Source organism: Phyllostomus hastatus, unplaced genomic scaffold (genome assembly GCF_019186645.2).
Source record: "Phyllostomus hastatus isolate PE091 unplaced genomic scaffold, TTU_PhHast_1.1 phas_contig_34, whole genome shotgun sequence".
Classification (NCBI taxonomy): Eukaryota; Metazoa; Chordata; class Mammalia; order Chiroptera; family Phyllostomidae; genus Phyllostomus; species Phyllostomus hastatus.
This window is the reverse complement of record NW_025333857.1, coordinates 28700139-28715043: the sequence shown is the minus strand read 5'-3', so window position 1 is coordinate 28715043 and position 14905 is coordinate 28700139. Positions and strand designations below refer to the sequence as shown.

General features: G+C 43.6%; 1 protein-coding gene and 1 pseudogene across 3 annotated transcripts in view; one reads left to right on the top strand and one right to left on the bottom strand.

The window, feature by feature from the left end:
• KANK1 (KN motif and ankyrin repeat domains 1) overlaps nucleotides 1–14905 on the top strand; it is a 189509-nt gene that overhangs the window by 6718 nt on the left and 167886 nt on the right. The window lies entirely within an intron of this gene.
• On the bottom strand, nucleotides 1679–4975 carry LOC123819904 (annotated as a pseudogene).

Below are 14905 nucleotides of genomic sequence, written 5' to 3'. Positions count from 1 at the left end.
GACAGGGCCCTAGAGAAGTGGAAAACCGAGGTTTGTTGCAGCGCATGTGTGTGGTGGGGGCAACGAGGGAGAACACAGAGCTGGCCCGAATGGGGGAGCTGTTGATGAGGCCCTTATTACAACAGTCGGGTCACTGGGCTCGGGAATTGCCTGTGAGCATGTACTCTGCGTGAGTGTAGCAGGCGACTTAATCCAACAGTTTTTATTTCCTCTCTTTGGTTTTTAAACTCAGATACCTGCTTGCTTTTGCCTTTCTTGGGCTTTGCATTTAAAGTATGGTTGCTGGAAGCAAATGGTATTCTCACTGATGAAGAATCTTAAAACAGATAACCTGTCAGAAATAAATATTCTTATGCTTTTTTCATTACAGAAGCAATCAGTTAATTGGAAACAGTTCTATATTTCAAAGTGTCAGGAAGCCTGAAGCTCTGTTATTGTTTTTTTTTTTTTTATTCATCTAGTTAATGGAATTGAGCAATGGGCTTAGCTTAACTCTCAGAAGACACACTAAACCCTTTTCATAATTATCTGATGCCCTGAGAAGCACACAAGGACCTCTGTTTTTGTTGGTTTATATATGTATATTTTTAGAGACAAACAGTTTATTTGGTAACAAGGCGTAAAAAAGGAATTCTCAGTTCCTTTTCTCTCTTCTGGTGACTGAACTGCGGGAGTCACGTGGACAGTAACATACAAGAATTCCCTTGCAGTTCCTTGGTCTTTTTTTTTTTTTTTAAGTTTTCAAATCTGTTTTTAATTTTATGAATGAAGAGTCACATCATGCTTAAAAATCCATAGGAAGTTTTCCAGCATTCAAACAAGAGGAAGTAAAGAGACACAATGAAGGAAGACCACAAAGAGGCTCAGAAATAACTTAAAATTTCTTCTTAAAACATTATCAAAATTTGTAAGCAGTGTGCATGTCCATACATATAAAACTCCTAGAATAATGGAAGAAGCAAAATTCAGACAGTTTCCTCACTGTTTGCTCAGAATTTTTATGAACCTTTACCTTCCATATTTGTTTTTTTAAAAAATATTTTCTTTATTTATTTTTAGAGGGGGGAAGGTAGGGAGAGAGGGAGAAAGAGAAACATCCTTGTGCTAGAGAAATATTGATCAGTTGCCTCTCACCCCCTCTCCCCACCCCAAATGGGGACCTGGCCCACAACCCAAGCATGTCCTGACCAGGAATCGAACCAGTGACCTTTTGGTGTGCAGACTGCGTAACCCACTGAGCCACACCAGTCAGGGCTACCTTCCATACTCCATGTTTCAAATGATCCAAGGAAACATTTCAAGGTATTATATACCTAATACCTTTAGGTCAATTATTTATAGACAAAGTTTAAACTTACATTTGATTGTTCCAGCACTGAAGGCTAGATAAAAACTCATTGTTTTGAACTCACATGTTCAAGACCTATGGCAAGTCCTTGCTCTTTTTTAAAAATGTGAAGGGGGGTGGGGTGGGTGGAAGGGGGAAAGAAGGGGAGGGTCTAGTCAAGGAACATGTGTAAAGGACCCATGGACTTGGACAACAGGGTGGGGACTGACTGGGGTTTGGGGTGGGTGGGGCAGGGGAGAGCAAGGGGGTGGGGATTGGGACAACAAAATAAAATAAAATGAAAACAAAATGCAAAGGTGCCTGAATTCTATGACTTGCAATTATCATTTTCTAGACAGAAGTACCAGCTGTTGTGCTTTCCAGTGTACTAGCAGTTGCTACATTTTCCTTCTTGTCTTTGGGTTTCACAGAAGGAAACAGAAGCATTTCCTTGATTTCACTGGTGTCTGTGAGAAGCATGGTGACTTCGTGCATGTCCCTGCCCCAGCCAGCTGTGGGGGCACCCTTGACATCTATGAACATGGCCTCATCATCCCAGTGACCTTGGCCTGTTCTTCAAAAAGCTGCTGCGTGGGGTCATTCAGCTCCTGTAGGCATTGCATATCTCCTTCTTCATGACAAACAGTTCACTGAACTCAGTCAGGCCCTCTGCACAGCGTTGCCATTTGGCCAAAGGGCTCATTGTCTGGGGGTGATCACAGATTAATGTGGGATTGATGTATATCACTTCAAAGCTTATCAAGGAGCCTGGCTGTGGTCCCAGGTGTAGGGCATTCAACAGCTTATACCACACAGATATCATCAAGAATTTTGTTTATTTCTTCAGTTTCAAAGAGTTAGTTTCTGGGAGCTTCTCCCAGAGGGCTTTCTCAAGGTCTTCGGTCATGCTGACTCTCCAGAAGGGTAGGGTGAACTCACCCTGCTAGGCTTGGTCTTCCTGGCCCTCTGGATGACTGCCTGTCACATGCTGCACCATCCCTGAAACCATCTCTGTGATTTCCGTGAGATCACAGTAGTCTGCATAGGCCATGCAGAACCCACAGATGGTGAACTCAGGATTGTGAATCAGATCAATTCCTTCATCCCAGAACTGGCGTCTGATTTCCTAAACCCAGATGATGACACTAACCACCAGCATCTTACGGTAGCATTCTGGAGCAATTGTCATATACATTCAGGCCCAACTCATGGTGGTAGGTGCTGGGAGGCCTGGCCACGGCCCCTCTAGGATGGCGCTCGTCACGGGATGGTGTTCTCCAGGGATCCCAGCTCCTCCAAGAACCTTCTCATATACGTGATGATCTTGGAGTGGAGGATAAAATGTTGCCTCACAAAATCATTTAGGATCAAGTCTAAGTGTCTGTGATGATGAGTGTTTGCATTTATTGATATTGTAGATAAAAGTTCTTTTGATATATAATTTTTGGCTTGATTAGTGGCAAAGAATGTAAATTTTTGATATCGGTGTCACATTTTTGGTTAAGTTTGTTTAGACATCTTTTGGGTTATTCTGATTGCTTTACCCTTTGACCTTGGGGAAAACGTGAAAAAATAATTAGAGCCTAAGTAGAAATCAAGCTTGAATTCAGTCATTCTCTCCCCCCACCCCTTCTCTCAAATTCTCAATAGAGCTGCTTGTTTCTATTAAAAAACTGATTAAAAGAGGCCCTTTTTAGGGGCTGGGATTGTTCATATTATGTGATGCTACAACTCACTTTTCTGCCAAATACTCCCTCACGTCCCTTCCCCAAATGCGGTAGACCCAAGCTTGATCATCTTCGTCTGCCCCCTTCCACTCACCACTCTCGCCCAAAGGCTGTCCTTCCATGTTAGAGATTGCCCTGTCAGTTTTTGGGTTCTGTGTGCATAGAGTCACAGACTATGCACTCCTCTGTGTTTGGCTTCTCTCGCTCCCATGTTGTGTTTGTGAGGTTGATGCAGCTGCGGTTTGTTCATCTCTGTTGCCATGTTGTATTCCTCGGTGTGAAGAGTCCAGTCTTTATCCGTCCCACTGGAGATGCACCTCGGGATGTTTCCAGTTGTGGGCCGACACGGACGGTGCTGTCATGAACACGTGCGTGAGTGTTTCCTGGTGAACACATGCAGACATCGATATTGGAAATGTATTCAGTGGTGGGGTTGCTGGGCCACACGGGTCAGCTACAGTGGAGTCTGCCAGAGGCTTTATTAATATGCGTTCCCAACAGTGGCCTGTGGGTTCCAGCTGCTCCATATTCTAGCCGATACATGTTATTATCTGTTGTCTTACTTTAGCCAATTGGGTAAAGGTGCGTTACTGAGTTCTTCAGACTAATGGAAATGAGCACCTCAGAAAAAGGCTTATGCTTTTTATTTTATAGCGAAGTGGAATGGAAAAGCTGAACCAGTTAAGGAATTCATCTGGAGACTTTATATCTGTTTTTAAATTGGTCTAGCTTTTCTGTTTCTCTGTGCTATAAAATTCATTTCTCATGGGTTTTTTTTTGTCTTTTAATTTGGTGGGAGATGCATCTCAAGAGATTTACTAATAGAACTTAAAAGAGCAGAGTTTATGAACAAACCCTACTGGTCCTGAGAGTCGGTGCTCAGTGTATTTGAAGACCGCTCCTGTGGTCGCACTCTTTCAACTTTCCCGCCGTGTTAAATCAGTCTGTTGATTTTTTTTTGCCTTTCACTGTGATATTTTTAGGTGGGAATTGGTCCAAGTCATGCTCTGTTGTTGGCCAGGAATTAAATTTCCACATACAAATGTACAGGCAGAGTTGAGTTATAGGTGCATAATTTTTAAACGGAGAAAAAGAAAGCGGTTTGTGGTCACAGGGGTGAGTGGCAGCCTGAGGCTGCGGCGGCAGTCCTGGAAGTTTGTGCCGTTTCTGAAGTGAGCAGGGTTTCTGAAACATAGCATATGATTTGGTGCGCTTGAGTTTGTTCTGGTTTATTTCCTGTTGGCCCTTTGAAATTTCACCCTTCAGCTTCTATTTATGGCACTTATTTTATCTTCTCAATTGGTTTTTTCCAAGTGTTGCATGCTTCTTTAAGAATGCAATCTAGTTTAGTGCTTATTCTGGATACATATTCCATCCTCCCTTAAGTGTTATCAGGGGTATTGCTGATCAAGGGTCAGATGCTGTGGGTTTTAAATACCTTTAAGGTGCTGGTGGGTGCCGTGTGGCCCCTTGGTGGCAAGGGTAAATCCTGGATGGCATACGGAAAGTGTCTGTGGAGGGTCCCGGCTTCTGACCTTGAGGACCAAATAAGATTTCTCCGCCTGCAGAGCCACCGCACTTTGATCTCCTGTCAGCATTATAATTCAGGAGTGGGAGGAGAGTTTGCTGAATCCCAATCAAGGAGAGGAGTTTGGGAGAGACATTATTAAAGTTTATTTACTACAACTCAGAGTTTCTTAGCCCCTCTGGGGTTTCGATAACAATTTGGAGAAGCAGTTCAGATAGTTACTGATATGGAAGTTTTGTCCATTCAAAACATTTTTTAAATGTTGACGGAACTTATGGTCCTATGAACTTACTTGTGTTCTAGTAAGTTTTCATTGGCGGGGAGGAAAGGGGAGCAGCTGTGGCTCTCGAGTGGGGTCTGAGACGTGTCCACAAGGCTGGGACTGACAGCCATGTGGGCGGGAGGCACCGTGCAGAGACCAGAGGCAGAGCAGGGGCTTTTTATGGAGTGGCCAGGCGGGAGGGGAGTGACTAGGTTATGCTTCAAGGGACTGAAAAATAGCTGTTGAGTGAGTATGTATAACTTCATCGGTAGTATACCAGAGCTGCCACATCTACATGAAGGTGCCGATTCATCAGCTTCCACAGTGGTTTAGGTGCCCACTGTGTGGTGACCTGTCCTGCAGGAAGTCCATGCTTCTGACAGCTGAAGTTTAAACATTTGGTTATACAGAGATTTGTCCTTGCAAGATTTAACCCCACCTGCCAGGAGTGTGTCTGAGTTGGGTGTTGGTTCTCCACCAGTCATCTCCAGTCACACCCTTTTGTGTGTCAACTTAGAGCCATGAGGGGACTGTAAGTTAGCCTCCCAAAATTCAGTGGATCCTTTTTTTTAGGAGACTTTTAATCATTTTTTAGGCTAATAGAGAAAGAAAAGTGTTTCTTTTTTCTTTTTGGGGATGGGGCGAGGGTGGGGGGTGTGGAGTTTGGGAGTTATTTCAGCCAGTCTTGGGAATCAAATTGGGAAGCTCATGGACACCAGGAAAACCTGACTGGAAGGCCTTTGTTTTCTGGTCATGGAGTCCCGAGTGCTCAGACAGCCTGTTTGCGCCTTCCGAATAACCAAAGCATCGTCACTCAGAAACAGTGCCGCTGTGTCCCGGCTCAGGCCGCTTGTTACTGGGAAGGGTGTGCCAACGGTTCGCCTCTTGAAGTCAAGAATGAGTAGGAAGACCTTTAGCACTCTTAGCCCATAATAATTCAGTGAAGTATTTGCTTTAGTACAATGGAAAAAACTGTCACTTTTCCCTGCTCTGTCAACATTCCTTGCAAAGGGAGGAAATACTGTTTAAGGGACTTGGAGTTTATGTGCTTTATTAACCATTATCTTGCAAAGAAAAGAGTATTGTGAACCTCTGGCCTCACATCCAGTTTCACCGTATAACTGTGTTCACCTGTGTACCTGATCAGGGTCCTTACTCACACATGATGTCTGTGTTTAATCAAGCCTGGGTCCTGGGCCAGATGGGGGCACCCAGTCCATGGAAACTGCTTCCTCCTGAGCATCTCTTATTCTCTTCTCAACCCTCATCGACTCAGAAGAGCTTTGTCTTTTCCATTTCTTCGCCATGCTTTACCTTTATTTTTTGTCTGGTCATTTTGAAGGGAAGAGGTTCAATATAGGGCAGTGGGCAGACTCCTGGGCTCTAGACTGGAAACTCTGTTGCTTCCTGCCAGGCGTGTTTCCTGTGCCTCTGTCTGAAAAGAAACAATATCATGAAACCATTGTGTTTGTGTCTCGGTGTGTGCAGGGGTGGGGTGGGGATGGCAGGGCGTGAAGATAAAGAAACACCCGGGATGTAGTATTTCCTGACCATAAAATTCCCTGGGAAGTTTTCAGAGCTGCCTTGTTTTCTCTTATGGCCAGAGGAGCAGAGGAAGGGCAGTGATCTCAGGGAGCCCCCAGGGGATAGGGAAGGAACCCTGGGAGCACGTGAAAGGGCCAAGGTCAGTTCAGGGACCCGGGGCAGGGGGAAACCCCAGCTCCTTGAAGTGCCACCTACCTTCTCCCCTCTCTTCAAGAGGATCAGTGAGGCAATAGATGTGCGAGCCTTACCCATGCTTTGTTGAAATCTGCTCACTCAAAGAGAAGCTCCTCCTGCTGCCCCAGGCTAAGGAAACTTTCACTGGTTGTTTAGAATAGTGAGATCTAGCAATTGCTGGGAAGTTGTTGAGGTGTTGGGTACTTGTCTGTATGGGAACATCTCTTGTGCCTATTGCTGTAGACTCAAGAGCTGATGTGGCTAACCATTCACCACTTAAAACAATGTTTCCAGGGTATAATGCATAAATGCGGTTGATAAACTGGGCACACTACTGGCTGTTATGCTGGTGAGTCCTTGTATCCGAAGCTTTGGGGGAGTGAGGATAATACCATTATATTTATAGTGCAGGGCCTATGCAAAGGCTGGGTCCCATATAGCTAACTTTTTTTAAATCAGTGACTGTATGGACCCAGAGGATTGGGTCTATTTCTCAAGGCAACATGTACTATTTTGCATATTCTGGAGTTCATTACAATTAAGAACTTTTTTTCAGCAGTACAAATTAAGAGTGAAAAGGCAAATCACAGAGTAGACTATATTTGTCATCCATGTATCCAACAGACAACTTGTGCATAATCTGTAGAGAACAGCTACAAATCAATAAAAACAAACAAAAAAATCCTAATTTTAAAAAGAGAAAGTCATCAGGAAAATGCCAATTAAAAACTATTGTAAAACACCAATATTTACTCACACAAATGACTAAAATTAACAAAAAATAACTAAACATTAATGGATATATAGAAAAGCTCAAACTCACTCACATACACTGGTGGTGGAAGTATACATTGATTTAACTTTGGGCAGCTATTTGGACTAATCTGTGAAGCTGAACAAATGCCTGTATCTTGCATCTCAGTACCTGCCCTCCTAGATGTGCGTGCCCGGCAGGAATGAGTGCAAATGTACGACAATGTTGTAATGGAGTAATAGAAACAAGCCAAATACCCATGAACGGGTAAGTAACTAAACTGTGGTATGATTGTGTAATGAAACACCGAATGGCAATAAAAAAGAACAAATTACTGCTACACAGAACAACATGATGAATTGAGTAAAGAGGCAAGAAACAAGTGCACTTGTTGTATGATTTCATTTATATGAAGCCAAAAAGAGGCAAAAACCAAGCAGAGGTGACAAGGCTGAGGAGGGCAGGTGGTGGCGCAAGGGCCATAGTGACCAGGAGGGATGCGGGGGCCTCCTGGGTCCTGCTGCTGTGCCATCTTTGATCTGTTTGCTGATGACATGGATATGTTCGTTTAAAACTTCATCATGACAAATACTTAAGATTTATGTATTTTACTGTATGTTATTCTTTAATTTAGAAGGTCTATTAAGATCAAGCATAAAACAAACTAATAAGGCTTACTGGCTGAAAAAAAACCCATTTAGACTGGCTTAGACAAATTAGCATCAACAACAAGGAATTTGTTGGAAGGACCCCATGAAACCTAAGACCATAACTGCCCACCCAGCCAGTCCTCCCGGGTATCTGGGGAGTTAGGACCTAAGCTATGATTCCTTTGGGGCCCGCATGGTATCGTGTCTCCAGTGTCTGCACCATTCCTTGGCATTTCTCTGGAGAACATCCTTCTCTGCTTCAGCTCCCATGTGGCAGAAAATGGCAGCCCAGCCCTGGTTTACCCTGACTTCCCATTTCAAGCTGATCTCCTTTTCTTATTTTAATTCACTCTTTCTAGTCCTTTCTCCCTCCCTGCTCCTTGGCTTAGCCTGTGCTTGCTTTTCCCCTCTGTGGTCCAGTCAGCTGTGGCCAGGGAGGCTGGCCATCTTGTAGAAAACAAAGCAACCCAAGTTAAGGACAGGTGGATTTTTCCAGAACGGGAAACGTGTGTGAGGAAAAAACCAGTTGCCACCTGGGTACACGTTCTCCTGCTGAACGTCTGTTTCCTCCCATTTTCTCCAGCTAGTGTGTGGAGCCGGGGTGGTAAGAAAGTCCCCAGAAATTCTTTGATCCCTTCCAACCAAATCAGATTCTCAGGTCTGCTTCCAAACAGGACAGCCCTGCAGCTTGACTGAAGAGTCTCCTGGAGTTCTGGTTTTACCAAGATCAACCAAAAAACATGTGTTGCAGAGGGAGCTGTTGTTACCTTGTACCATTTTAGGATTATGGAAAAATTCCCAAAATACATGATGTCCGTCACATATTCTGGGTATTAACTTTGTTGCAAATTGTAGGAAATATTGTTCCTAACTTGATGGAAATTTTGTAGTGCAAATAGCCTTCCTGATACCTGTTACAGGCTTGCTGAGGCTTGTGAGGAGACCATGGGCTTCAGAGTCACTACTTTTCAGGGCAGAGTATATATAGCATTATGTCCCTTCCCTCTCTTGGGAAACCTGTAGATTTACAATTTTCAAGGTCAGTAAACCTTGACTTAGTTTTTGCCTATATGGGATTTCTTAGTATTGCCCTTGACCTTTGACTAGGCACCTTTTCCCTGTGCCTTTTTTTCATTTATTTCCTTCCAATTAAAACAGATTCTCACCAGCCCCTGGATGTGACACCCTTTCAGCTTAGTCCTAGTAAGTTTTTAAGTTTCTCTGGACTCCCAGCTTGTCAAGACCTCATCAGAAATTGGCAAGACGTGATGCTGAATATTTTTCCTTCAGAAATTAAGTTTTAAATGAACTTACGTTTTTTCATCAGAGTACCTGTGAAAGGAGTCTTATATCTGGGCATTGCTTTTTCTTTGGCTTCTAAGAAAAAATTGAGAGTTCTAGTAATTTTTATCAAGTTCTGTTTTAATTGATCATTTGAAAAGCTCTTTGTATCAGATCTTATTGGTAAGATTTCCAGGCAGGGACTGATACTAAAAAGCTAAAATGAACCTAGACTTTTTTGGGAATGGTTTCTACATCCTGTAAAATCCCAGGCAATTACATTTCCCTGTTTTGCTAGGAGACTGCTGAGCAGGTGAAGTTTATAACCTTAATTCTTGTTGTATCCCCCTATCAGTTAGAGATTAATTAATTACAAGACTGTGGAAGGGTGAGCTGTTGAACTTTATCATCTTTGAACCTACCATTTTTCTCACGAAGGTCTTCTAGACCTTCAGTAACTTAAGTTTTCCCCTTCTCCCCAAACACAGTATTTATAAGGCAAAAACTTCAGTTAGAAAAAGGCAGATGCTATTTTCAGTTTGTTATGTAGATGGCTAGCCTGAAAATTCCCTGGCGGTAAGACCTGTATGTCTATTTACCTGCATTAGGCTGCTCTAGGTATTTATTCATCATTCCACTGAGTACGAAAGCATTTTTAAAAATAAAGTTTTGGTTTCATTTCTCAGTTTAGATGTTCAGTGGCTTGAAACAACGTATTTTAATTTCTTGTTCACATTGCATGACAGCTGTGGCTCTGCCCCAAGGGTGGCCTTGACTCTGGATCCAGGCTGAATGGGTCACCCTCATCTGGGACACAACCTCAGGGCAGTAAGAAGGGGCAAGGAGGACAGTGACCAGTCGCTGGAGCACGTCACGTGGCTAAGCCTACCCACAGGGAAGCGGGGAAGCAGGATGAACTCTTCCAGCTGCAGACACTCCGTCCCAGGGCGAGGGGAGGTGCAATCCTCTTATGGGGAGGGCAGCGAATCACTGAAGCCACAACACAGACACCACAACGCAGACTACGTTCAATTCAGAGAGGCTTAACGGCCTGTATGCGGAGGCAGAAACAGTTTTTAGAATTGATTAAGTCTGTATCTCAGGGTTTATTTTGGAAAGGTTATGCTTCAGAAATCTGCCTAGACATGGAGAACAAGGTCTAATTTTGTATACAGGACTGATTAATTTTTTATGGCCTGGAAAGCTGTACCCACAGTTTGGTAACTTTCCATTCATTGTTTCTCAGAGGGCTGGGTCTGTATCTTAATTAAGAAATTACTCTTATTGCATTCTTTACTTTTAGTTTCTGATTTTTCATGTATCATTGCTATTTCATTGGTCATTGTTTTTTGTTTAATTCCTCGACTAATGTGGTCTTGGCCGCCATTTAAAGGCAGATGGTTCTGTTAAGAGACTGGTAGAGAAATGGGGGCTTTTGGTGAAAATAAAAGTTATTAGGGCCGAGGAAGTATGTCCTGGTATTTTTCTTTCAAAAGTAAAATTACTGAGCTATTGCTAATATCCTCACTGGGAAACTTCTGCCTTATCTTTTAAAAAGTAAAAGATCAGAGTCTTTTAAGGAGGATAGCAAATTATAATTATACTTCCTGTGAGGTGTAGTCCTTCAGTGCCTTGCTTGGTCTTCCACCGTCCGCATGTTGGGGAGATTGAGGACTCTTTTTTTTTTTGGTGGGAAGGGGTCTTGGCCATTCCTACAGGTCCACCCTCACAACTCTTTGCGTGAATTGGGGGTTATCTGTTTAGCCAAGAGTCTTGGATAGGTTTTGTATTTTTATGTGACTGTTCACATTTTTGCTTGGCTGCCCTTGTAGCAGGCGGACCAGCCCTCACTTGGCGACACCGCATGCTGCGCTCTCCGTTCTTCCTGGGCGCTGGGCCAGCCCCAGCTATTAGAGAAAACTTGTTTTGGAGATATAGTGTTAATTCACAAAATTCTAAAGGATTTTACACACGAATTCCATCAAAATATTGGGTACTTGGAACCCTATACTTCCTTTTCCTTCTAATTTCTTCTCGAGTTGGTGTGTGTGAGGTCTTCAGCGTACATCATCGAGGGTGGGATGCAGGTTGAGAAACAGTCACGGGAACTCACACCTTGTGGCCCCAGTCGTGGCTCTCAGCAGCTGTCTTTGTGAAGAATCATTAGAAAAGTCGCTGTTGGCCTTGGTAACAGGCAGTGCTGGGACATTTCTTGAGAAAATGATTGAGTGAATGATGTGAATTTTGTAAGAAATTGTGATTTCCATATTTGGCCAAGCTTATATCCCACTGCTAAACAGCCACGTTGAACTTTACAGTGGTCATTTTTGCTTACCTAATTTAGGTCTCATTTACTATTCCATTGTATTTTCCCTTGTTCAGCATTTAATAATTGTTTCTGTTTTTAAAATTAAGGTAAATATAGTTCAATTTACTTTTAAAACTTGCCTGAAACCCTTTTTGGAGCAAGGTTAGATATAAATACATATATTGTGCATACTTGGTACATTTGAAAATTTTAAGATGGTCCTGCTCATATGAAGTGCCAAGAGAGAGAGATGCAGAGTGAGAATGAGTACTACATCACACTCCTTTATGTGCTCTCTTTATCTCCTTTGTTGTGTGCTCAGGGGCATACTGGGCTCTCTGTCCCTTGTATTCAGACTCAGGGCAAGACACTCTTTCTGAGCCCTTTTGCTAATGAGGAGGGGACTGCTGGTGTGCCACATGGCGCCTGCTCTCCAGGCCTAGGACCAAGGGTGGGATTGAAGGGCAGAAGGCAAATGCTCTAATGGGCACTCCTTCAGTGACTCTTTCTGAGCCCTCTTGCTAATGAGGAAGGGACTGCATACTCACTTTTGGATTTGGAGATGGTATTTCCCAGTGAGCTGCTGTGGCATCTAACCCAGCTTACTCTATGAACTCTCTTGTGCTTCTTGGACGAGCAGTGCATATCTGCCTGTGCTGTGCTGCCCTCCAGCCTTCGACCTGTCCTGGCTTTCCCTTTACTGCCCTCCCTTGCTGCCGACAGCTTGTGGTAATCAAGCCGGAGTTGACCAAAAGCTAAGCTTCTGCACCATTGTGTAGTAGCTTCCCATAGAAGCGTCTTCCCTGAACTTTGACTTATTGCTGTTCCTTTTGCTCTTATTGATGGATAATATGAAGTGTGAACATATTAACCTTTTCTATACCTTCTGGCTCTCCTCCTTGCTCACTGGCATCTCCTCAGCTTCCTTTGCTTGTTCTCCATCTCCTTGGCTTTTGGAGGGCCTCAGGTCTCAGTCCTTGATTTCTTTTTCTTTTCTGTAGACACTCCCTTGGTGACCTCATCCCATCTCATGGCTTTAGTTATTTTCAGTTTGGGTCTGGTTGTTCTCATTCATTTCTCCAGCCCTGATGACTTCTTTCCCTAACTCCATGCCTACATGTCCAACTTCCTTCTCATACCTCCGAGTATCGGACAGCCACCTCAAACTCGACATGACCAGAGCAGTTTGTGGTTTTCCCCCAGTCTCATTGTTTCCAGGTTTCCCTGTCTTCATGGATGGAAAACCCAAAAACTGTATAGTCATTTTCACTCTCCTTCCTCTCACACTCCACCTCTAGTCTGCTAGCAAATCCTGTTGACTACGCCTTAGAAATGTGTTCAGGATCTTCCCCCCTACCCCCGCCCCACCCCACCTCCTCTCCACTGCTCTCTCACCTGGGTGACTGCAGTAGCCTCCTAATTGGTTTCCCTGCCTTTGCCCTTGTAGTCCATTCTCAGCAATGATCCCTTAAAAACTTGAGTCACATGGTGATGCTTCTCTGCTCAACCCTCTGTTGGCTTCCTGTTTCCATAAGAGGAAAAGTTTTGACTGTGAACCCCGTGGCTTTCTTGACCTGGCCCCTTAGTTACAGTCTTAACTTTTTGTCTCTTCCTCCTCTCCCCCCTCCTGTGTTTGGCCTCCTTGCTCTTCCTCAGATATGCCTGTGTGCTTCCCCTTAGGGCCTTGGCACTGGGTGCTCCTCTGCCTGAAGCAGTCTTTGCATCTCCAGGCCTAAGCATGCTTAGTCAGTCCTTGCTGAGGTGTCATGGGCTTAGTACCTTACAACTCATAATCTGCCTTCTGCTACTCCTGAACTCCCTTATCTAGCCTGCCTTTTCTTTTGTCCTGTAGCATAATTATACAGTATAATTTACCCATATGTTTAATGTCCATCTACCCTAGTAGACTTTGGGTTTCCTGGGCCCTTTACCTGGTTTGTACCTTTATCTGGTTTGTTGGCAGATACTTACCAAGTTGCCAGGGCAGAGCCTGGAAAGATAGAAGGCACTTAATAGGTATTTGTTTTTGAATGAACTGCTGATAAGGGTTCACCATGCCTTCAGAGTCCCTCCTGTGAGGAAGTGTGTATGTTTTAGTTCACTGTTAGGAAAACATTTATTTCCCTGATGAAGAAGGACATTTTTTCCCGTCATCAAAGTTGTATACGTCACATTTTCATTTCTGCTTTCGCTACCAGGGTGCCAGAAACTGTTTTATGCCCAGTTGTGATAGTGACTCTTTGCTTCAATATGTAGGTAAGCTAATACAACCCTTCCTTCCTGTCCCCTTTCCCTAGCCTTCTCTTGATGAAAACTCGTTCTGCAGTTATTTTTTTGACGATAGCTGGGCCTTTTATTAAACTTTTAAAGTAACCTTGGAACAGAATGGTGTATAAGAATTCAGAACCACTGGCCAAAGAGAAGTAGTTTATTAAAGAGGTTTGTTTGTCTTACTAGCTTGTAGCTGGTTTTCTTTTGAACTTCAGGCAGGTCAGCACCATTGTTTTAGGTAGTGTGCAGCTTCCAGTCTGATCAGTGTTCTGAAACAGTCATTTTGGGTATGCTGTTTCTCTATAGGCTTTTCTTTGATTAAATTACACTTAGACAAGTATTAATATACTTGTAAACTATTACTGTCTGTCCCAAACTCTTGCTCTTTTAAACCCAAGGACCCTGTTTTGAACAGAATATCCTTGGAAGAATTTCTTGCCACTGCCCAACAAAGGGAATTGTTGGCTAAGACCCAAAAGGATTCAGCTGATGGCAGGGTGTCCAGTCTGAACACACAGGGGTCGACACCCCAGTGCGTGGTTTTCAGATGGGGGGTCACTTGAGGGGGTATTCAAAGCCATATGCTTAAATGTCTTCCTGGAGCTTTAATTTTGCTTAAAATTTTTGGAGAACTCTCTTGAATTTGAATAGATTTAGCAAGTTTTATCACAGAGATTACAAAAATCTGTAGAATTTCCTATTTCTGAGTTGGCCAAATTTGAGTTCATGACTCTGGTAAATGCTGGACTTCTGTTGGGGCAGGATCTGGGAGAGGAGGCCACACAGGGTCTGCCCATCCCGCTCCCGTGGCTGCTGCCCGGCCGTCAGCACTGGACTCGGGGGTTTCACAGTGACCTCCCAGAAACTGCACAGCCAGTTTCCCAACAAATTGAATTTGTCACCTGAAGGAGCAGTGATTTTAGTTTGTTCTTTAAATATGATTGCCAAAAGCCATGGGTTTTTACAAATTACTCCAGTTTCCTGTTCACACAGCTTTAAATTAAGTTCTGCATACCAACACATACCTCTAACTCCACCCCTCACAAGAAAAAAAACGTCAAATGTACTGGGAATTTTT